Genomic DNA, 26,165 nt, shown 5'->3' on the forward strand with positions numbered 1-26,165 from the left:
TAGCCCAGACCTCAATTCAATAGAAAATCTGTGGTCAGACTTAAATATTGATGTTCACAAGCGCAAACCCTCCAACTTGAAGGAGCTGGAACAGTTTTGCAAGGAGGAATGGGCAAAAATTCCAGTGGTAAGATTTGGCAAGCTCATATAGATGTATTCAAAGCAACTTAGAGCTGTGATAGCAGCAAAAGGTGGCCATACAAAGTATTGGCTTTAGGGGGGGGGGGTGAATAGTTATGCACATTGACTTTTTCTGTTATTTTGTCCTATTTGTTGTTTGCTTCACAATAAAAAAAATCTTCAAAGTTGTGGGCATGTTCTGTAAATTAAATTACGCAAATCTTCAAACAAGCCATGTTAATTCCAGGTTGTGAGGCAACAGAACACGAAAAATGCCAAGGAGGTGAATACTTTTGCAAGGCACTGTACTACACTTCTATGTATACATAAATCATTCAATACATTTTGGGATTAGGAGACAGTTCAAATCTATGGCCATTCATCCCAAAATCAGAAACACTCCTGATTGTACAAAGGAACTTTGTCTTTGGCTGCACCCAACACTTTCCCTACCTTGGAATCCACCTTAATTTCTCATATGATAATAAAGTGAAAACTTCCCACAGCTCAAACACAAACCTAATACACTTTGAAACACATGCAGCCTCATATCTTGGTCTGGCAAACTAAATGCCAAATGGAACACTTCTCTAAACTTTTCTGTTATTTGGGAGTATTACTGCTTGTAGTGGTCCCAAACTTGAAAAAAAAAACAAAAACACTCACACGCTTAACCCTGAAAATCAGATATTCAGGCAATAGGTTGATAATAATTCAATAAAATGTGCAAATTTAAAAAGTGTAGATGCAATGTTGCTCATATAGGGCACTGATGTAGACATGTAGCTTTAAAAAAGTGTAGATAGGTCTCAAATAATAACATTCATATGGTGCACAATTAGCAAGAAAAATACATAGATTGCTGTCATTGCATAAACATAATTTTTAGTCCCATGCACTAAACAATTAGAGATGTCCAATGCAGCTAGGCAAAGTAGAGCAGGGTACACTGGAAAGACTTGTAAATAAAAGCAAGGGAAACCAGTGCAAAATGAGCCAATAGTGTGTAATGTCAAAGTGTGTAATTTCATCAAAACAAAGTTAGAATGCACGTGTGTTGGCTGTAAAACAGAACAGCAATGCAGACAATCAGAATCATATTTGGAAATGCAATCCTGGCCGGGGGAAAGACAGAGGGGGTTATTTACCAAAGGCAAATACACTTTGCACTGCAAGTGCACTGAAAGTCTCTAAATCTAAGGGGTAGATCTAAAATGAGTGGAAGCTCTGCTGATTTTATCATACAATCATGTGCAAGCTAAAATGCTGTTTTTTTATTTTCCTTGCATGTCCCCCTTGGATCTACAGTGACTTTACTTCCAAGTGCACTTGCAGTGCAAACTGGATTTTCCTTTAGTAAATAACCCCCAGAGTCTCTAGTTGGGAGGAGAAATGCTGCAGGCATGAAGGAAGCTAGCTCCACATTGCCTTAGACTTGAGTTTCATGTATAAATGTGCATTAAAATATAAAGGAACAGAAGTGTGTGTACCAGGTTTGGAACAATATCAAACACCTCTTTATTGCTATAAAAATAGTAAAATGCACCCATATTTAATTAGGTAGTGTGTAGCATTTAAAGTGTAAGTAAACTCCCCTATCATTTTCAGCCAAGAAAGCTGCCATGTTTGCCTCTGTTTCATCTACAACTGCCAGGATGCTGCACATGTGATCAGTTATGACACCAGCCATTGGATGGTTTGAGTGTTACATTTCTGGCACATGGGTTTACTTCCGCTTTAAACAATGCATAAACCCCTATAGAAGAGGGAACTTTTACTGTGGCCAAGTATCCTGTCGATCAACAGTAAACACCTCTGTTTGACTGTATACAAGCAGGTGGAGAAGGAAACTCAAATGCACCTGCACTCGTCAATGCATTCCATGCCAAAACTCAAGGATAGAAGCACCTAGAGCCAGTGACACCATGCCTTCGCCAACTTCTTGTGTCTCTTCCCACTGCCCAATCTTGCTTGATATTGAGGGGTAAATGGATGATTGGTTCTGCTTGTTACTCATCTCATTCTACAGAGGTATTTCACCCACATCTGCTGTGAGCATGCATGTGAATCTTTACTAGGCTTTCGCTCCTAAACACCCCCTCACTTTGCTTAGTTAGTGATGGCACTGGTCTCCAGCAAACACCTGATGCTTGCGTGCAGGACTGTCAGTCAGTGATAACTATGTACAGCATTTATCTAATTCAGAGAAGCTTGGTTGGTCAGAGGAGGGGAGCAGGTGCACTGTTGGCCAAGCTAACTTTGGATCTACTGCACCATATATACCTGTATATGAATGATACAGGTTAGCAGCAAAAGGCCCATAGGGATGGAAATCTTCCAAGGGTCTTAAGAGACTTACTTTATGGCACATCAATAAGGGAAAATGGCCTGCATTGGGCCACACAGAAAAGGGGAAGCATAGATTTAACACTCGCTGTAAGTATCCAAACCCGACTTTTCCAGTTCCTGTTGCATTTTGAATATAATATAAATAATTTGCTGCGCTACATTATTGTTAATGCATAATACATAAACTTATGATAGTGAAGTTCATAAAACAAAGAAAATATAAATCTAGTAACAAATAAAGAAATACAAACGTGTACAAATATTGTGACAATCCCAGTTATTTACTGATTGTAAAAGTGTGAGTAGTTCTATTTATCTTGTTGAGCTATAATAAAATTGTATGGTTTTATACTATGTGGGTTTCCCCATCTTAAAGCGGAGGTCCACCCTAAAATGGACCTCCGCTCATCGGAATCCCCCCCCCCCTCCGGCGCCACAATCGGCACCTTTCAGGGGGGAGGGGGGTGCAGTTACCTGGATAATCCAGGTAACTGCACCCACTTCCGGGCTAGCTCTCTGCGGAACGGGGCGTACGTTACGCCCCCGTTCCGCAAGCGCCCGCCCCCTTCAGCAAGTGCCCCGCTGCCTGCTGGGAAACACACAGCTCCCAGAGGCAGCGGGGACCGTCCGGATTGCGCCGCGCGGCTCGCGCATGCGCAGTAGGGAACCGGGAAATGAAGCCGAAAGGCTCCATTTCCTGATTCCCATACCCAAGATGGCGGCGGGACCCGGCAGCCGAGCGAGCGATCGGCTTCGGGTGCCGACATCGCGGGCGCGCTGGACAGGTAAGTGTCACTATTTAAAAGTCAGCAGCTGCAGTATTTGTAGCTGCTGTCTTTTTAAAAAAAAAAAAAAAACGCGGAGTCCCGGTGGACTCCCGCTTTAATTTCATGGTGAAAGCCATGGAGTATATGGATGATACTGATTGAATATATGCTGAAAACTGGAGACATTCAAAGACTCTTATGCCACGTACACACGATTGGAATTTTGGTCGGAAAAAGCTCTGATGGTTTTCCCGCCGGAATTCCGATGGGATTTCGCTCAAGCTGTCTTGCATACACACGGACACACCAAATTCACACCGTCAAGAAAGTGGTGATGTACAACAAGTACGATGGGACTAGAAAAAGGAAGTTCAATACCCAGTAGCGAATAGCTTTCATCTCGTAGTTGAATCTGAGCATGTGTGAGTTTTTGCGTGTCGGAATTGCATACACACGATCGGAATTTCTGATAGAAAGTTTTTCCGTCTGGAAAATTTAGAACATGCTCTCAAATTTTTGAGGGTGGGAATTCGTCCAGCTAAATTCCGATGGAGCATACACGCGGTAGCATTTTCCGTTGAAAAGCTCTCATCGTCTGTTGCTTGCCGAAATTCCGATCGTGTGTACATGGCATAACTAATAAAGGGCTGAAATGACTGTAATATGGTTCATTTGTTCCGGTAAGAGTACAATTTTATTGGTGGTGATGGTTCACTAGGGTGGTCACAAATGTTGGTTAAACACTTAATTTTTCTGACAGCACAGCAGTGATTCTACAAATAACTGGGACTACCACAATATTTGTACACATTTGTGTTTTTTTTTGTTACTGGGTTTATATTTTGTTTGTTTTATGGACTTCACTATCATCAATTAATGTAATAAGTGTTCACAATAAGTTAAAATAGTGTAACAAATTTTTTATATTCTATTGTTTACACCGTTTTGTCTGACTGTATCTTGCCAGCATCTTTAATTTGAACCTGCCAGCACGATTTCAAGCACATTTAGTATTTATCGGCGTATAACACGCACAAGCATATAACACACGCCTTCATTTTAAGAGGGAAGTTTCAGGAAAAAAAGTACATTTTAAATAAAGAACTTTGAAGAAAAATTAGGGTCACAGCTCATCAATGCAGCCTCACCAGTGCCCATCTGCAGCCATTAAATTGCCCAACAAAGCACCCTGCTCAGTGCCCATCTGCAGCTAATAAAATGCCCAAAGATTCAGTCTGCTCAGTGCCCATCTGTAGCCATTAAATTGCCCAAAAATGCACACTGCTCAGTGCCCATCTGCAGCCAATAAATTGCCCAACAATGCAGCCCATCCAGCGCCCACCTGCAGCCATTAAATTGCCCAAAAATGCAGCCTGCTCAGTGCCAATCTGCAGCCATTAAATTGCCCAACAATGTAACCTGTTCAGTGCCCATCTGCAGCCTCACCTTTCCCATCAGTGCAGCCTCGCCAGTGTTGAATTATCCCTGCTGTCTCCAAGTGAAGAGGAGGAGCAAGCGCTGCTGAATTACATAGAACCGTGATATGCTGTGTACCCAGTGCTCCGTCACTCACAGCCACACCTCCTGGCCCTGCTCATATGATAGACATAACAGTCGCCTAATGTGGGGCCAAGAGGCGTGGCTGTGTGTGAAGGAGCGCTAGGGTACACAGGAGATGGTGGCTCTATGTAATTCAGCGGTGCTCGCTCCCCTTCCCTCAGAGACAGCAGGGATCAGTGTATAACACACACACATGATTTCCCCCTGATTTTTATCATGCTGATAAATATGGTACTTTTTTTTTCTGTGGCTCTTCAATCCTATTCAATGATTGACTATTTTTTTATTTGACAATCTGATCTAAAACCCATGGTGCAATGGAAACTAAACAACTATATACTGCAGCACAAGAAAGTCAGGGTGAAGGTTGCTTCTAAAAGCTATTCCTTTTTTCAGCTTAATGCCCAACCTGATACTTACCTATTCACCCACTGGGAAGCCCATAGGTGCTATGCAAGTGACCTCTTGATCTCTCAAGGCTCCCATGTTAAAAATGCAGAATGGAGCAGATAGAGAAGTCCCTAGAACAGCTGCACAAAAACTTCCTCGCAATCATACCCTCACAGATATGCTGCTTAATACTCTTATTGCTTTTAGAATGAAGGCACAATATACCAAAATCACTAAGAAATTTTATGAGTTGGGTAACAAACCAGGCAAATTGTTAGCAGGGACATTGAGGAATGTGAGATTTAATACCACATATCTTCCATTGATTCTGGTGGAAGTAAACTAGTCCACATGTCACAACAAATTTGGTGTAGCTAGCTGCTTTAGGAAACATTATTGCTGCCTCTACAATTCAGCACACTGTTACATTTCTCCTTACCAGGGACAGAACCTTGAGAAAATTAATCAGTACCTGAGTTATTCCGGGATGCTTTGGCTAACAACCAAGATACACCAAATAGTAGTGGCTACTATTTTATCCAAGGAATTTGCAACAGTGCTTACGGAATTCTAAACCACATAAGGCCCCTGGCCTACATGATTACACCTTATTCTAATATTGAACATTCTCATATCAACATATACAACCTTTTCTTGCAGCATACAGTTCACTCCATGATGGTTATTCTTTCCCCACAGATACCCCCTGAGCTACTTTTATGTTTATTCCTAAGGAAAGGAAGGATGCAACCAAATGTTCTAACTATCAGCCAGTTTTCCTTCTTAGACCAAGTTAGCCCTGTACCAAAAAGGGAGGCCAAAGACAGTACAGCCATGGCCCTCAATGTCATACATTATGCCCATTATAGAAAAACTCCTACCCAACCTTTCTCTACCTTTACTGAAAAAGTGTTTGATAAAGTAGACTTCATTACACTGGCTTAAATGCCCAGATGAAAAATTTGATAAATGACATGTAGTCCCATTGAATAGCTTCACTGTAAACAGAGTTTTGATGTGAGGAGGACAAAAGGTGACAGGGGTGCCCACTTTCTCCCCTCATTTTTATCCTTACCCTAGAACCCTTTCTGTGTCAAATTAGGGCCAATTCTAATATTACTGAGCTCTCATTTCCAGGAAGTGAACGTAAACTGATAGGTTATGTTGATGACTTTCCTCACCGATCCTTGTTTGCCTCTTCCTAGCCTCCTAGCAGAATTTCATTCCTACGGATCATTGCCTAACTTTAAAATTGAATTTATTTAATTAAATGTAAAGTTCTAACCTGTGCCACCAATAAAATACAATTTTGCAAAGTGCTTCATTCACCACACAAAAATGGCCTTTGAAACGAATCTCCCACCTTTACCCAGGTTAATTATTGCATGTGTTCTAAACTTTACATAAAATGTGTTCCAACTCTGTTATCCACTGCCACCTTCAGAAAGGCTCACTAACCAGATAGGATTGGACCTCAAATTATAATATGACCCCTTTGGTGAATAAACATCTACCTTCAAAACACTTAGGGTTGGAGGAAAATGAAGAATTGTAGTGGTAGTAGAATCTGTTACTTCTGGCTACTACAATAGAAAAGCTAACATCCAGATATAAACTACTTTTTAATACACCAAATTGTAGGATTTCTGAATTAAATAACCTCTTTCAGCCCATAGGACATAGCCGTATGTCCTCGGGCTGAAGGGGTTATACTGGAGCCATGGTTACAGCTGCAGTCATGATCCTGTTTTTTTTAAGTTGGTGATGCTCTTTAATGTAAAAGTGATACTAGTGGCTAAATATCTGGGAGGTACATTTTACATGTGGCAGAAGGTATCCTCCCCTCCTGCTGCCTTTTTGGGCTCTCCCATTCCTCTGGGGAACCTGAAACTGAAGCCTGCAGTTGCATCAGCTTACCATAGAGATGACCAAAGACCAGAGGTTTCCCAATTATCTTTATGGTTCAAGAAACTGGAAGCGATAGGGATTTTGTCCCTTCCGGTTTTTCTCAGATATAACAAAGCCATTACCAGCTTATGAAAGCATATGATCAAACTAACCTAAGTTTGATCAGATGCTTTTAATGTCAGAGGAACGATCTGGGATCTATTAGAACCCAGATGTCTCAATAAAAGGGACCTGTCACTGCCCATACTATCAAGGGATGTTGATCATCTCTTGCGATAGAAATAAAAGTGATTTAAAAAATTAAAAAGACAGAATATTAAGTTTTTAAAATCAGTAAGTAAAAAAAAAATAGTGCCCCCCCCGCCCTCCTGTACTCAAGTGCAATATGTAGGTCCTGTGCTCATATGTAAAGGGTGTTCATACCACACATGAGGTATTGCCTTAAATGTTATAATGAGAGCAATAATTTTAGCACCATACCTCCTGTGTAACTCTAAACTGGTAACCTGTAAAGTGTAAAGGCTTTTAAAGAGTCGACTATGGAGATTTTTAGGTGTGATCGTTTGTTGCCATTTCACAGACGTACGCGATTTAAAAGCATGACATATTAGGTATCTATTTACTTAGTGTAACATAATATTTTATATTTTAACAAAACACTTGGGTATTATATGCATTGTGGTTTGTGCATTAAAATTAATTAACCACTTGGTGAATGATGGCTATAGCATGGCTGGCCAGCTCTTGGAGGACATCATGTGAAGGCACAATCTGTGATTTCTGTGTCCTGATCAGAGATTGGGGTAAAGGGACAATCACAACAGCCTTTTACCAAGTGATCAGCTGTGTCCAATCAACAACATGAGAAGAGGCGAGCCGATAACCGGTTTGTGTCAAAGGGACATCTACACTGATAATCAGGGCACTGATTATCAGTGTCCTGATTATCAGTGCAGTCCCAACATTGCCAACCAGTGCTGCCAATCAGTGCTGCCAATCAGTGCTGCCAATCAGCACCCATCAGTGCTTCCCCATCGGTGTCACCTATCAGTCCTGCCCTATCAGTGCTCATCAGTGCCACCTATCAGTGCCCATCAGTGCCACCTATCAGTGCCCATCGGTGCCTTCATTTTTTGCGATACAGCACCTACTTTAACTGACAATTTTGTGGTGTGCGAGGTTGGTGCGAGGTTGTACCCAAAGTATAGAAATAGAGCTTTCTTTTGGAGGTATTTGATCACCTCTGCATGTTTGAATTGTTGCGCTATAAACACAAAAAGGCCACCAATTTTGAAAAAAAAAACGATATTTTTTTTACTTTCTGCTATAATACATATCCAATATATATATATATATATATATATATATATATATATATATATATATATATATATATATATATATATAAACTAATTTATTCACCAGTTTAGGCCAATATGTATTCTTCTACGTATTTTTGATTAAAAAAAATCACAATAGGCGTATATTGATTGGTTTGCACAAAAGGTATAGCTCCAAGCAAGAGTATAATATGGTGTGGCTTTCCACTGGTCCTCAAGAAAGAGAGTGCTGGTGTCCAGACATCCAGAGCGTCTGCAAGTAATGTATAAAATGTCACTCAACCCACTTGATCCAGGTTAGGTGTAAATGATGGCTTCAGCCAACCCTGCTACACTGACCATGCCCCCTGACGTGTTTCACCCCACCCACAGGGGCTTAGTCAGAGGTCTTCTCACAGACATCCAAAAAAATTGACAGAGGTTCTAACTCTTCCCCCGTGTTACAAATAAATACATAAATAAACACATTGCTGTTTACAATTTGATAAGAAAAATGTCTCCAATACAAAAAAAAATGTTGCCAACTTTTTATCCTTCTTTATTTTATTTTTTTGATTAATCAAAAAACATTGTCCTTACATACACACTAATGATATGTATGCTGAGCGGAATAAAGTATATTCACATATTTCTTAAATACATTCAAGTGTCCAACACTGGTGTTGTTAAAATCTTGGAAAAACACAAGAGGATTTTGTTATCTTCATAGCTACTCTAAATGCAAATAATTAATGATATTACATTGATGCCAGTATATAAACAACATTTTTAAGTGTACAGTAACATCTTTTTTATGTTGCTTCTTTGCCGATGATAAAACAAGGACAATGTACTAATTAAGGATGTAAGTAAATAAGGATGTACGATCAGTAACACATTCTCTTGACATGAGATTAAAAGAAAGATAGATATACAGACACAAAATTCAAGCTGTTTAGTACATTTTTCAGCTGGCCTATCCAATAAAAGTAAATCGTTTTGGAAATTCACATGCAAAAACCTGAATGCAATGTAAAATATTTATATTTGTCTAAGCTGTATAACATTTATGAGAACATTGCACATCCACACAAAAAAGCAAATTTAATATGTTCATTTAGCAGAAGCCTTCTGCAAAAATAAATTTCAGTTTGGCGTAATCCTTAAAGTGGATATATAATTTTGCTGAGCATAAAATATGCCCTTTGCTGCTGGCTTCTTTATTATATATTAAAAGCTTTAACGGATAAAGCTGCAACTTTTCATAATTATTTAGGTTATTGGAAGTTAGAGAAATGCTGATATGGTTGTTTTTGTCTGACTGAACTGACACAGCTTATGAAATATCTTCTCCTATAAATACTCTACTGTAAAAAGCAGAACCTGCATCAAAGTATCAAAAGATTCTGTTTTCTGAGTGCAATTGTGATCCAAAAGTGGAATTAACTACCAGCGTCAACATGGAAGACTGTTTTTATTAAACACAGCTTAAAGAGGAAGTAAACCCTCTGAAAAAAAAAATACATCCTGCAAGACAAAGGCATAATGAGCTAGTATGCATAACATACTAGCTCATTATGAATTACTTACCTGAGATTGAAGCCCCCGCAGACCCCCGCAGCAGTCCTCGTTCCCCTCCTCCATCACCGCCATGTCTCCCGAAGTGATTTCCGTGTCCGCGGACTCCGTCTGTGTGACTGGCCAGAGCTGAGATGACCCGCCAGTGATGGCCCGTTCGCCCTCGAGAACAGCACGCTCAGTAAGCCTGCACCGTTGTCTACAGCATGCATGCGCCACAGACATCGGTACAGTCTATTTTGTAAATATCTCCTAAACCGTGTAAGTTAAGGAGATACTGCAAGCACCTACAGGCAAGCCTTAATCTACGCTTGCCTGTAGGTGAAAGTTGTCCATGAGGGTTTACAACCACTTTAATTTGCTGTGACTTGAAAGAAGTGGAGGGGATCAGGGACAACATAACTGATGTGACAGTGATCAGGGACAATATGACTGGTGTGGTGGTGATCAGAACACTGTAACTGGTGTGACAGTGATCAGAGACACTGGGACTGTCACACAAACACTGTAACTAATGTGATGGTGATCATTGACATTGTAACTGGTGTGGCAGTTATCAGGGACACCGTAACTAATGTGGCAGTGATCAGGGACAATATGATTGGGGTGGCTGTGATTAGGGACACTGTACAGGGTGTGGCACTGATTAGGGACAATATGACTGGTGTTACAGTAATCAAGGACACTGTAACTGGAAGCATGGTGATCAAGGACAATGTGACTGGTGTGGCAGTGATCAAGGACAATATGACTAGTGTGGTGGCAATCACAGACATTGTGGGAGGTGCTGCGGCACTTAACAACACTATGAGTGGGTGGCCGTGATCAGGGACAATGTGAGTGGTGTGGGGGTGATCAGGAAAACTGTAACTTGTGTGGCAGAGATATGTGGCACTGTAGCTGGTGTGCCACTGATCAGGGACACTGTAACCAGTGCGGCAGTGATCAGGGACTCTGTTCATGGTGTGGTGCTGATTAAGGACAATATGACGGATGTTGCAGTAATCAAGGCCAATATGACTAGTGTGGTGGTGTTTACAGACATTGTGGGAGGTGCTGCAGTGATTAGCAACACTATGAGTGAGTGGCAATAATTAGGGACAATATGAGTGGTGTGGTGGTGAACAATGTTTTCAAAAAATGTTTTCAATGTTTGTTAACTTTCTGTCAACCTAGAAGCACAATGTCAGGATCGGGGGTTGGGAATGATCAGAATTTTTCAGGATTTTTTTTGTGATTAAAGTCTGTGGGACACAAACATGGAAAATCAAAAGTCCTAATTTTAAAGGCTTCTATGCAAGTTATTGCCATAAAAAGTGTATGGGGACCCGGGTACTGCCCTAGGGGACATGTATCAATGCAAAAAAAAGTTTTTAAAAGTATTGTTTTTAAAGGAGAAGTGATGTTAATGATGTTTAAAGTGAAACAATAAAAATGAAATTTTCCTTTAAATATCGTGCATGGGGGGATCTGCTTGTAAAGTGGCACATCTGTCTGATTTATAGAACATTCTGTAGCAATAATGACATTTCTAAATGAAAAAAAAATGTACTTAAACTTGCTCGCTGCTGTAATGTATTTCCGGCTCCCAGCACTATAGATGAAAAAAAAAAAAAATGGTGTGAGGTCCCCCCCAGTCCATACCAGACCCTTAAGTTGGTAATGCAGTGTTGTCAGCTGGTTCCTTAGATTCAGGATTTGGATTTCCAAAGACGCAACTTGGTCACATTTTGTGCAACATACTATACATAGTGCAGGATTTGCACTGAGTCACTCACCACTCCCTTTGGACATGTTACCCACCGATGTAATGGGTGTAATTCAATTATTTTTTTATAAAAATGATATAATTATATTGTTTATTGTTAATTTTCCTTCCTAACTGTATTTTATTCTGAGCACTAGTTGTTTTCCTAACTGTTTGGGATCTCCTGTTCACTGATTCACTGACAGCATCTTCTCCTCCTAATCCCACTCACTGATCACATGGTCCCCGACATCCTTTCCCCTTGCTCATCGGTCACACTGCCCTCGTCATTCTCTCCTTTCACTCACGATCACACAGTCTCCGCATACTCTCCTCATGATCCTGTTCCCTGTTTACACCACCCTATGTGCCTTCTTCTGTTCCTTTTTACTGATTACAGGACACCTGGCATCCTATCCTCTTACTTTTACTCACTAGCCACGCAAAGCCCTTTGCATCCTCTTGCTTCTGCTCACTGGTCACTTATACCCTGTCAACCTCTCTGCGTGCTCCCATTTCAGTGTCTTCAGTACTCACAGTGTCCCAGTCACAATACTTTCCAACACTCCTCAGTACTCACACTGCTTCCAGTACTCCTCAGTACTCCCATTGCACTCCTTGACACTCACACTGCTCCCAGTTCTCCTCCATACTCCCACTGCTCCCACTACTCCTCTGTACTCACACTGCTCCCACTACTCCTCAGTACTCACACTGCTCCCAGTAATCCTTGGTACTCACACTGCTCCCAGTACTTCTCAATACTCACATTGCACTACTTGGTACACACACTGCTCCAAGTACCCCTTGGAATTCACACTGCTCCCAGTACTCACACTGCTCCAAGTTCTGCTCTGTATTCACACTGCTCCCGGTAGTCCTCAGTACTCACACTGCTCCCAGTACTCACACTGCTCCAAGTTCTCCTCTGTACTAACACTGCTCCCATTAGTCCTCAGTACTCACACTGAAAAAATGCCATAAAACTATCCCCTATTTTGTAGACGCTATAACTTTTGGGCAAACCGATCTATATATGCTTATTGAGATTTTTTTTTGTTTTACCAAAAATATGTAGAACAATACGTATCGGCTTAAACTGAGGAAAAAAAATAGTTTTTTTTATATATTTTTGGGGGATATTTATTATAGCAAAAAAGAAAAAAATAATGGGTTTTTCAAAATTGTCGCTCTTTTTTTGTTTATAGCGCAAAAAAAAAAAAACTGCAGAGGTTATCAAATATCACCAAAAGAGAGCTCTATTTGTGGGGAAAAAAGGACGTCAATTTTGTTTGGGTGCAATGTCGCAATTGTCAATTAAAGCGACGCAGTGCCGAATCGCAAAAAGTGCTCTGGTCAGGAAGGGGGTAAAATCTTCTGGGGCTGAAGCGGTTAAGCTGTCAGCTTCTTCCAAGGTCAAGCCAAGCTAGGATTCTTAAGTCTTTAAGGCCCCTTTCACACTGACGTCCCGTTCAGGCCCGCCTGTCAGTTTTTCAGGCGGACCTGAACGGGTGCTCCATAGAGCTCTATGGAGCGTCGGATGTCAGCGGTGACATGTCCGCTGACATCCGACCCGCTCCGAAAAAGTGTAACGGAGGAAAAAGCTATTTTTCCATCTGTCTGGGGATCGGATCGGGTGACGACGGGCACTGCGGTCCGTCGTCATCCGATCTCCCATAGGGGAGAGCGGCGCTGTGACAGGTCCGTCCCTGCGCAGTATGCAGAGACGGACCTGTCATCTCCCTGCTCAGCGGGGATCGACGGAGTGATCCCCGCTGAGCAAACGGATATCCACGGGCGGATCAGAACTGATCCGCCCCGTGTGAAAGGACCCTTAGTCTGTTTTTTTGGATACTTTTACTTATAAACTGGTGTCCTGTGGCTCTGGTTCAATCCTAAACAACATTTACATTATTTTTTTCTGGCCTTTCCCATGTGAGAAAAAAGTAAATTCATACCATCATGTTTTTACTTACTTTAAATACACATATAATATCTTGTATCAATGCATCAATGACTTTGTTCAATCATCATGTAAATGAAACCAAGCATAATAAATTATAAAGCATTCTAAACATACAATTCTTAGATGTAAAAGGGACCTTTGGAAAGGGTTCATTATACCAATGTTATTTTATCCATACATCTATAACTGAATTTCTCAGTCTGCTTGGTACAGTTAACTCCAATTTTGTTGTAGAACTACCATATTATCCTGGTAGTAAACAGAAAAAAACTGAAAGGAAATGGAAACAGTTCTATTACTTTAAATGCGCCACTGGGTATAAAATAGTAATCTTCTATCTGAAGCTCTCTTGAAATGTTATAGCAGACTGACATTTACTGCATGTGAAAACCAGCTAGTGAAGCAAATAATGTACAGTTTAGAAAGACCAACAGTGTAATAAATCACTTGCACAACTTTCAGAATTTCTGCATTACAATTACTTTTAAATTGATAGTAATAGTTGATCTTAACTTCAAGGTTTATATTTTCTTCACCTCCTTCCTATCGTCAAATTTATTCATCCTTATTGAGAATATTTTAAAATAAATATACAACTAAAAAATATTTTATATACAATTGCAGGTAATGGATTTCTCAAGCTTAAGGTTTAGTTCTCAGCTCTCCAAATGACCTTTACAGTTTCTAGTCTCTCCTTGGTGTGATTTCCTTAAAAAATGTAAGACCCAGCAGATGTCTGGTGGAAAACAGGTACAAGTTTATGAGGTGTATATATGGTGTTGATGGCATATGTATTGAAACTGGATGATGTGTCTGTCAGTGCCTGAACACTTACAGTGGGAAACCACTAGAATGCTTGTGCCAGTGCATCTTATATGGATGATCCTTTGGGAGACTCCCTTTGGCTAGTTCAACTGGGGGAAAGCCTTTAATAAATTCCTAAAATGCTAAAAGGATTAGAATTCCCAGTTCCCCTTAGGTCCTACAACCTCTACTTGGATTAATTATTTTTATTTTTTTAATTCAGAAAAGTTTTTATTAAAGATTAAATTGTTACATGCCACAGGTAATCAAATAATGTTAAAACACAATAAGGCATCAGACATACATGTTACAGTGGTCCACAAGGGATCATTATACATTAGATTTACACATTACTAGTGGCAGTGTGAGTCAAAAACAAAGTCAAACAAAAATATAAAACAGAAAACGTAAAAAAACATTCGGAACACACAACACATACGGGCTATAAGATTGGGTATGCTCCCTGAGCCCCAGATACCTACTACTTTTTGATAGGGTGCATCCCTATCTTCATCCACACCCATGTGCAACCGGTAAGTAATAATGCTCCAGACCATTGGTTCTGTCATATCTGGTTTATCCCTGTAATAATCTATATTTTATCAACTGATGAGGCGCCAGTCCCGGAATATCCAGTCATTCCTGCCACATTGTATAACATTTTTGAGGTGCATTTCTGTGCTGGTAGGCCATCTTTTCCCCTATTAACATTTTTTTTACTTGATCAATCCATTGTTACCTGATGGGGACCCTGGGAGTAATCCATAATTGCGCTATTAGTTTCCGGGTTACATAAAGTAGTCGGATTATCACCATGTGGGCGTCTGGAGTCAACGTCTCTTCATCCAGGGCTCCCAACAGGCATACCATGGGATTTTTTGGAATGACGACCGTAAACACTTGAGAAATAACCTTGAGGATCCCATTCCAGTAACTAACCAGTTTTGGACACCTCCAGAACATAAGTAGGAGGTTTCCATGGTCCCTCATGCACTTAGGGCATAAGGGTGTATCACGGAGGCCCCAAACATGTAGCTTGGCAGGTATTCTGTAGATCTGTGCAGTAAACAGAGATGTGACCATTTTTGGGAGGCCGACATTGTGACCAAGGGGGTAGAGATGAGGCAAAGATTCCACGTCTCTTCATCCATCTGTCCCAGATCTTCCTCCCATTTTCGCCTACACGGTAGTCTGGCAGAGTCCTGAAGTGCATTAAGAATAATGCCATACCCTCTAGATATCATGCCTTTTAGCTCTCCGTTAGGATCAATTGCACAATGGCATAGTCAGTCAGTCGGAGTGGCATGAGTCTGGACTGCAATTGTAATGCATGCCTCAATTGTAGGTATTTGAAAAAATCATTATGTGGTATGCCAAACTCAACCCGTATCTCCATAAAGGATTTTAGAACATGTCCGCTGTACAATTGTGACAGGAATTGGATACACTTCACCTTCCAATTGTTAAACCCCTTAAGCTTTAATAGCTCACTATAGTTTGCATTAGGGGGTCTTCCAGTCCCCAGCCACCCAGTTGTTGTAGCTGGGAGGCCAGGAAGTAGGTCCTAGCATGCAGTACTGCCAGTCCTCCTTCCTCTTTTTTATATTGTAGAGTAGTTAAGCTGAGTCTGGCAATCTTTTTGTGCCATATTAATTCCCTAAACTGGGAGTCTATCTTGTCAAACCAGCGCCTAGGGATCCATATCGGGGAGTTATGACAGATGTAAAGTAGTTGTGGTGCCCATACCATTTTTATGAGGTTAGCCTCCCCACTATGGATAGCGGTAGCTTGCACCAGGCTTTGCATTTCTCTCTAAATTTAGCAAAGGTAGATAGTTAAGGGGGATATATTGTGAGACCTTCGGGGACACTTGTACACCCAGATATTGAAAAGAGGGAACTATTTGAATCATGGCCGCGCAGGCAGAAAGAGGTACTGTCAGTGGGACTAAGGGCATCAGCACTGACTTATTCCAATTTATTGAAAAGCCAGATAATGTGCCAAAACTTTTAATTAGGTTCATAGTCGCAGTCAGAGATCCCTGAGTGTCCCCTAAGTATATTAGGGTGTCATCAGCATACAATCACCACATCTGTCCCCGTGTGCCTTTTGAACCCTATAATCTCACCATCATCTCTCATTCTTGCTGCGAGTGGTTCCAATGCCAGGGAGAACAGCAGGGGTGACTTGAATTAATTATTTAAAAAATATTTATTGAAATGATCATGATGTTTGATGATATAGTGGCTAGAATATTTCCCTTGATAAAGGTTACTCTTGCCAATTTTTTTATCTTGTGGGGCACTATGGTGCAACAATTCCAATATGGGGGGCCCGACTATTAATGGCGCGCGGATGTCGCCCCCATCCATGTGTCTGGCCCCTTTCAGGATGCTGGACGTATGAATTCCAATGCAGGGTGGGTGTTTTTTGAAGCCCTGATTAGAGCCAGAGGCTCTAATCGGGGCTTCAAAATAGGATGGGCTTGGGGCGCAAAGAATACGCTCATAGCCCACCCAGGTATGTGAGAATAGAGAATGAATATTCACTATTCTCACACTGAATCTCCTCTCCACCAATCAGGAATCAGGTCTGAGACCTGTTTCCCAATTGGCTGAAAGGAGAAGCGTATTGATTTGCCGCTGAGGAAGGAGGAGGCGGAAGCAGGGGAAGGAGAAGCTGCTTATGATGCCGCTGCCGTGATGCCCATGGAGGAGAGCAGGGGAAGCCATCTGTGATTGCCCGAAATAGAGGGGGTAAGTGCACCGACCGGCGAACCTGACTGGGGTTGTTTGTCCCCCCCCAAAAAAATACCACTAGCCGCCACTGGTGGAATTTCACCATTTACATGCTCCTGTACCTGCCATCATAAGAGCTCAGTGGTTGATGGCCTTCATTCCTCTCACTGATATTTGCACTTAAGGAACCTTAAAGTATACACAAGGCAAGCTAACGGTCCTCTCAGCCAATATCTTGCCTTACAGGGAAACTATAATGGTTTAGGTCAATTTTAATTTGTTTTTATAGGGTTTTTAAATTGATGCTCAATGATGATATTTGCTATATTTTTATACACAATCCTTTTTTTACAAATAAACATTTGATTTACGAAGGACCCTTATAGCACTGTTGATAATGTAGCTAATTAACAACATAAGAGAGAGCTTTATAAAGGTAGAGAAACGAGAGAGGGATTGCATTTTGCTGTGACTCAATCAGGTTTGTGAATTTTAGCTTAAGCTATTCAGCTCTGTAAAAAGCAGGTAAACTAAGCATTGTAATCAGGGCTCAGCAGCCATGATTATCATGGTCAGTACAGAGAGGGGACACAGGAAGTGGCAGGATCAGCCAGATTTTTTACAGTTTAGAAAGGGGCAGATTGGACAGCACAAGCACTGTGCTGTTTATTCTCCTATAAGGGAATAGGATCTCCTTTTTTTTTTTTTTTTTTTTTAGGGGTACAAACACTTAAAATATACATCAACAATCAACTATCAACGGTGAGCTCTCATTTTTGATTAAAAGATTTGTTCAAGGTGCTTCTTATGGGACTTTCCATTTGAACCCACCAGTGTCTCCAACTTTTTTCTGGTCCTACACATGGTTGTTTTCTCTTTTCAACGTAACCAGGACATCGCTCTTGCATTTCTCTGTCTACCCAAGTGCATCAGAATGAGATATCCTGGCAATGTCTAAATGCAGTTCAAGCTGTGCATCTACCTCACAGCTACTTCCTCCATCAGAAAGATTAATGCTCTTTTGTCATTACTGATGGTCCTCTTAAAGGGAAACCAGCTTCTTGTTCCATCATTTCTCTCTGGCTCAGTCAGATCAACCATTGAATTCATGCAAATGCAAATTCTACAGGATTGTGATCCACCATTTTCTACCAAGGCACGCTCTACTAGATATGTGAGTGCTTCCTGGGTTCTTTGACATCAGAAACTGTTTCCCAAATTTGCAAGGTTGCCACGTGGTCTTATGTGCACATGTTCTCTAAGTTTTACAGGTTGGATGTTTAGGCATCTTCTGATATGTGTTTTGGGATTGAAGTCATTCAGACAGCTCTTGGAGCTACAGGCATGCAGCTGATAAAATACAAAAATATGCAAATATATATTTGGATCCAGGCAATGCCCATTCTGATGAGTTGCATTACTTGCATTCTTTTCACTGAGACAGGCTAATTTGCTAGTTAAAAACACAACGTAAAATTAGTTGATCTGTGTCCATCCATATGGGACAAACCAGGCCAAAAGGTGGAACCTGGCCCCGTTTGGATGGACTCCTTTCCTGACGGCCCCTAGATAGATGATCTGTCATAAATAGACAATACTTTGTTTAATCAATCTTTATAAATATTGTACTATTATAATTTTAGTTTAATCTTAACCTAACCAAGTATTGTACTAACAATAATAATTATAATTTGAAAAGTTTACACATACTCATATACCTTATCTTTAAGACATGAATTTATTATTTTTACTCTTATATGTTTATTTTAGAAGTTTCTCTATTCATATTATATATCGTATTTTATTGTAAAATATGTACTAATAATATGTACTGTATTATCTTCAATAAAATGTTTAAAAGGAAAAGTAGTTGATCTGTACAAATGATGTAAAAACATTCAAAGAAATTTGAAACAGCAAGGCTGTAAAACATATTATATGGCAGCCACAAAAAAGATTGTTTTATATTTACAATAGTTAAAATTATTTGGACATAGACTGGGAGTTTGGGAATATAATCTCAACAATTAGACTATGCCACATTGTGCTTTTATTATTTACATTCCAGTAATAATTGTAAAACTAAATATAGTAAAACAATTGATCAGGCAAGCACATGTACATGCATGGCATTGCGTGTCCCAGATAATTTATTGTGAAGATTCTTGCTCTATTTAGTAAAGAGACCAGTGCAAACACATGACTCACAAACTATGTTTTTGTTTGTTTAGAAGAATTATTGCATGCCCTGTTTACAATAAATGACGCACTACACAAGTTAAATGTTATATTTAGTAAACATGAAATCATTCTGTATTTGTGGTATTGACACAGGAACAGACATAGTCAAAAACTGTCTTGGAATGTGTTTTCACTCGTAGGGTCATGAATAAGACAAAGCAAATTTAAAAATGATAGATTTTAAAGTATAACTAAAGGCAAAACCTTTTTTTTATTTTGGATAGCGTGGAGAGAGATTAGAATGCTTGCCAGTTTTTATTTCTGTCTGTGCCTCCTTTAAGGAGATTCCCCTTTTCTATTTGTCCTGCTTACCATTATCACAGAAAGAAAATCCCAAATTTTGGGTTGTCCCTAAAAAAGTAATGCCCCGTACACACGATCAGATTTTCTGACAACAATTGTTGTATGTGAGCTTGTTGTCAGAAACTCCGACCATGTGTATGCTCCATCGAACACTTGCTGTCAGACTTTACGGCAACGCATGCTCAGAATCAAGCAGAAGGAGCCGCACTGGCTATTGAACTTCCTTTTTCTCGGCTTGTCCTACGTAGCTTTTTCACGTTCGGAATTGTTGGCCAACATTTGTGTGACCGTGTGTATGCAAGACAAGTTTGAGCCAACAACCTTCAAACAAAAATCCATGGTTTTGTTGGCAGAAAGTCAGATCGTGTGTACGGGGCATAATAGAGTGGAAATCTTCCCATTGGACTCCTTTAATTTGCAGGGATTTCCTCTCACTTCCTGTTTGGTTATGGGACAGGGAGTGAAGGGAAATCTCCCCAATGCGACACAGATAGCAAAATAAAATCTGACAGGGGTTATAAACCTCTCGTGCTCTATTCAAAATGAAAAAAATATAAACATTTTGTCTATAGTTCTACTTAACTATAGTTCAAACTGCCCAATGGCATGAAAAGGAACTGTTTTTTTTTTTTTTACAGTGTAGAGGTTGACAACTGTGAGGCACATCCAAGAAAAACAGATTGTATGTGGATGTATACCTAGTAAAAAATACAAATTCATTTTTAATTCTCCGGAAATGGAACCAGCCCAGAATGTAATTTTTTCCGTGTGATCTGTGTGATTTTACAAGTTTCTGACGCCTGCAGAAATTCTGTTTGGTTGGACCATATTGCACTGCAGTACAGTTAGGAAGAGAAGATTTTTCTAAATGGCATTGCAGGTTCAAAACCATGTCTAAAGTGACTGGAACTCTAAATGCATGGGTTGAGCTTCCTGAATTACCTTATAATCTTTTCAGGACTTAATTTTTTTTAAGTCAGTATGCTTCCTCGGTTGTTTAACGTTTTCTCTGCTGGAGCACTTTTTTCTATTTTTGCACACATATTAAAACATGCATTTTAGGCATGAATATCCCCTAAAACTCCCAAAACATTATCTATTTTCTGAAAGCAGAATATCTGTTGAATTATTTGTAGAAATATATCGTAGAAATGTGTCAAGTCTTAAAATTGTAAACACCCACAAAATGGTCAAATCATGTTGGGTGTTAAACCATGATTTCAGTAATGTAATGGCAGTAGTGCCGGGACAAGGTTATCTAGAGCCCACATGGCAAACTGTCATGGCCATTAGCATTATCCGATCGTGACAGCATGCCATCAGTATCATCCGATCGTGACATTAGCATCATCAGATCGTGACCCAGGACTCTGCGGACTGATGATTCTCGTTGTGCCTTGCCTACTCTGATTTGTGACACTGAAAGCCACCGACACCCACAGACAAAAGCATACTCCCTGAGAGGATCATCTCCTGTGAAGCCCCGCTGTCCATCCTGCTGTCCATTTGGATTTCTTTTATGATATGCCTGCTTACATCTTACACAGAGTGAGTGCATTTTAAACTATAATTAAAAGCATGCTTTAAACTACTACACTCAGGTTGAAGCTGCTTGTTCTCTGTTTTTAAATAGTGCCCCCCCCCCCAGATGTATAATTATGTGTCAGTAAAAAAATGAATTGAGCCCTAAACTGCATGCTTGCCCCCAAGCATAAATTCCCCTTCCCCAAAGTACAAAGCCACCCCCTCCAGAAATCAACCATCCTGGCACACAACTTTGAACCTCCCCCCTCCCCCAGCTCAAATTCTCTCTCTCTCCATATGCCCCCAGCACAAATCCCCCCCCAAAAAAATACTTTCCGCTCACAGCACAAATCCTCTACCCCTCAAATTTCCCCATTGAGCACAGATCCCCCCCACTACAAATCCCCCTCCTCCAATTTTCTCCTCCTATCACAAATACCCCCCAATCATCTCTACTAGCACAAATCCCCACTCCAAAAAAAATGTTGGGCTAGCCTATCTTGTGCTTTCCACATTGCCATTTTTACATATACTGTATTGAGATCTAGTTTTATTGTCACATCTTTATTTGATGTGAATAAAAATTTTATTCCATTTTTGACCTGCACCATCGGAGTCTTCTGTTTTGTTTTTATATTCTTTTTCCTAATATATTGGATTCCCATTGAGCTATGGTATCGTGAGTCACCAGTCCGGTTGTATGCTGCTCCGCACTATTGCCTGGTTCGGGTTTTGGGGTTCGACTTACCGCAGCACAAGAGGTTAAGCGCTGCAAGCCTGTATGACACACTGCTATAAGGTAGATGTGTCCAACATTTTTGGTAAGAGTATCTAATCTTCCTATTGTGATATCATCTGTCAAACCTTTGTGAGATACCTTCTAGGAAAGCCTCTCAGAGTATCAGCGTTTTATTCATGTAGAGACATTTACAAACATCCATTAAATATTTGACGCCTGCTGGACACTTGATATATGTTTTAGTTTTGCACTTACTTTGGGAGTAGTTGCATATCATATGCAATTACCTTTCATATTAGTTTGTGACACTGATTTAGTTTATGTTGCAACACTCTTTAGATAATAATTTTTGATATCTATGCTATTTATATGTATTGAGTCATACACATTTGGGTGTTTTGGTATGGTATATACCTTCACTTTATTGTGCACAGATTTTAGCGCTACATTTTTCGTTTGTACAAAAAAATGTTGCCCTCAGTATAAATTCCCCTGTCATATTACCTTTTCTAGCACAAATCCTCCTCCCCCATCCTCTCTCTCAACACAAATTCCCCCCAAATCGCCACTAATAGAATAGCTCCTCAAATTTCCACTTCTAGAACAAGTCTTACCCCCTGATGCCCCCCAATCTCTTAGTAGTGCCCCACCTCACACAATACTGCAGTGCTCAGGGCAGACGCCCCTCCTGCCCACCACTTGTCCCAGCCCTGAATGGCAGTACTGGAAAATGATAAAAACTCTAATTTACTGGCAACTCACCTGAAATCTGATCTGCTGGGTATTATTCTACTGATCTGCCAGCAATGAATCCACTGATTTTTTTGCAAATGGATAACAAGTGTGAAAAAAACATGCAAAGGTGTTGTGAACATTAATATTTTATAGGAATGCCAGTCTTTTAATGCTTTTCTCATTATAGATTAATTTAATATGCAATCTGTGTAATTGGCCAAAAATGGGCCTGACTTACCTTATTATACTTGCTTTCATGTATTATTAAGATCAGCTATTATAGATTAATGTACTGGAAACTGCAATAAGGTTTTAAGTATTTTAATAGGATTTTCACATATTATGTCGTCATAACTATTATACCTGTTCTTATGACCAGTTTAATCAATAACACATTTATGAAATCTAAGTAAATGCCTTAAATCCTGCCTTTGTGAAATAAGCATATTGTGAAATTCTTCAATAGCCAACCTTCAAAATGTATGTATTACAGCTAGAGATACTGTATTTAAAATGATATGTTTTTACTTATATTAATATATATGTTTATAAACTCAATTCCTCATCCTCAATATTGTTTCCCTTAAGGTATATACAGTGGAACCTCGGATTGTGGGTAACGCGTTTAATGAACGTTTCATAATACGAGCATTTTTATTAAATCCCGCCTCGGTTTGCGAGTGTTGTCTCCCAAAACGAGCAGGATTCAAGCCTCTTCAGTGTGCAGTACCGCATTTGGCCAGAAGTGCAGGGGTGCCAGTGACAAATGTTGGGGTAATATATGCTTTAATTAAACAAAAAAATTGCCTTAAAGTGATTGTAAATGACCACCTTGTAAAACAACCCATACCGTTTAATATAGAAATGAAAGGCAAAACATTTTTGTATAGATATAAAAAAATATATATAAATAGTGATCACATTCCCTCTGTTCTCAGCTGCATAGGAACTGAGGGGAGGAGAAGCAGCAGCACGCTGAGTTTCCTAGTGAATGGCTGTGCAGCATGGGTGTCTGGTCATTGGAAGAGAGTTCCCAGCACAGCTAGAGAACTGACCATGATGTGCTCTCCTGCTTAGTGCGGTCAGTTTTTAATAGGAAACCAGAGGGACTGGCAGAAACACCAGAGATTTCACACAAAGGAAGCAACACAAAGAGAACAGGATACTTTCTCATAAAAGTACATGGTACATCAGTCACACATCAGAAATATGAAGTGTTGGGGTAACAAACACTTTCTAGTTACATACAGTATAGGTGTAAGAAAAAAAATCCCAAAAAAAATCAAAGATGGAAAATGTATGGCAATATGTTTTAAGGGGAGTCCCCCACCCCTAAACAATACCGATCATGCCTCTTTAGCTAATCTCATTAATTTCAGTAAATGCCCTAAACACTAACTTAATTCTTCAGTAAATGCTTTTTCACTGCAGAAGAAAAGGTTGTTTTTTTTACTGACCACATTGTTGCTTGTTTCTTTTTCTGAAACCTTTAAGAGAAATCATTATAAAAAAATAAAACTGTTGGATGAGAAAAAAAAATGTGTTTACCTCTAATTAGTGATTCTAAATATCCCTTTTATGAAAACCACAATGTAGTTTTTGTATGAGTAACACTGTTTTTTCTTCCCTCAAATTTTAATTCTTGCCTGTTTATGTTTACTTTTGAGCTAAGGCATTTGTGGTTTATTTGTGTATCCTATTTCTTTTTTTTCCATAAATGTAAACCATCAAATTTCCTTATTTTTGCTGTTTTAATGGGCTGAAATTAAATATGTCATGACTGTCATATACAACAATGGATTTATATATATATTTTTTTTATTTTTTTTGAAAAATATTTTTATTAAGAGTTTTATAACAGACAACACTTATAACAACAGTGCTTACAATATATATAAGGGTCATCAATTGACATAAAGGTATTCATTGCAACACGGCATTTCAACATTTTACAATTGTAAGGGTATGTATTCTACAATTGTAAGGGTATGTTGGATTTATATATATTTTTTAATAAACATTTAAAATCATTGATGTGCGACATATAGTTGGTCATGCATGTGCCCCCGTTTTTTCTATTTGACAAGCAAAAGATCACTATTTAAAGTAAACATGTAAATTATAGAGAATGCCATTGTTGACCTCCTTCTAGACCTCCTTCAATGTTAATTGAATCAGCGATCTAAACATATATGCCAACAAAATACGTGTTATATGTAAAAATAGGAATAGAAGTTTATTTTGCTATAAATGATTCAAAAAATACATGACAAACAAATACTTGTTGAAGAAGGTGTGGCTAATACAATCACATGACATAATGACTAGATGTTGTAAGGGTCTATGGACACCGTAATAAAGAATGCAGGCTTCACACTCAACATGTTTCATCAATTACCTACTTCTTCAGGGGTGTATCGATAGATGCAGGCATTCATACTAAAAATGTAAATAAATAATGTTTAAACAAATACAACGTATCAAAACATAAACAATATGGCATTTGTCTATTATGGAAATACAGTCCAAAAACAGACTTACATGTTGATAATAAAAAATCGCATATTAGCCACATAAATTTAGAAATTTAAAAACAGCAAGATCCAACCAGGGGTAAACCATGCACCAAAGAACCACTCATCATCTCCGGGGCTTTAACTAAGGATGACACTCTCCTTCTTTCAGGATTATTTATTTTACTAGGTGCTGCTCACCATTTTAAATGTCCCCCCCCCCCACTTTTCTTTCTCACTCCCTTATACTCTTTCTTATGGTTTTTCAGTGGCGTCTGGTTTTTCCTTTTCCAATATCAGCAACCCAGTTTGCACTCTCTCTCTTCTCTAATATTTTTTTTTCACACAATCACTTCAGTTCACTGTTCGGTGACACTTTTTGCTTTGTATTGTCACTAAATGTTTCACTTTACACGCAGATTTGCCTTGTGAGTTCATGCCAGCCAGATGACGCCTTGTGGGTTGCCTCCGCTGACCGCTGTCCGCCTCGGCTCCCGGGGATGGTGCCTCCGAATGGCTGGCGGCGGCCGACATCTAGCCACTGGCATTTTTCACCATTTGGCGTAAGCATGTGCTCTGGGTGGGTTTTTTTTTCTTATCACCCCACCTTTACCTTATATCTGTCAATAACAGACTATTTCTATACTATTTTTATTTTAGAGAAGACACGCGCTTGCTCCTGACGAGTGGTACCTCAGCCACGAAACGCGTACAGATACCAAGTGTCGTGTTTATTTCCAACTGTATCTAACTTTCCATATATTTCATCAATGTTTCTTCCAACTGGATATCGGAGCTATTTGTCAGGCAGGCACTACCTTATATCTATGGTCTTATATTAACATCAATTTGGTGTACCGGAAA

This window comes from Lithobates pipiens, unplaced genomic scaffold (assembly GCF_037356315.1).
Source record: "Lithobates pipiens isolate NorthernLeopardFrog02 unplaced genomic scaffold, aLitPip1_a1.2 Scaffold_13, whole genome shotgun sequence".
Classification (NCBI taxonomy): Eukaryota; Metazoa; Chordata; class Amphibia; order Anura; family Ranidae; genus Lithobates; species Lithobates pipiens.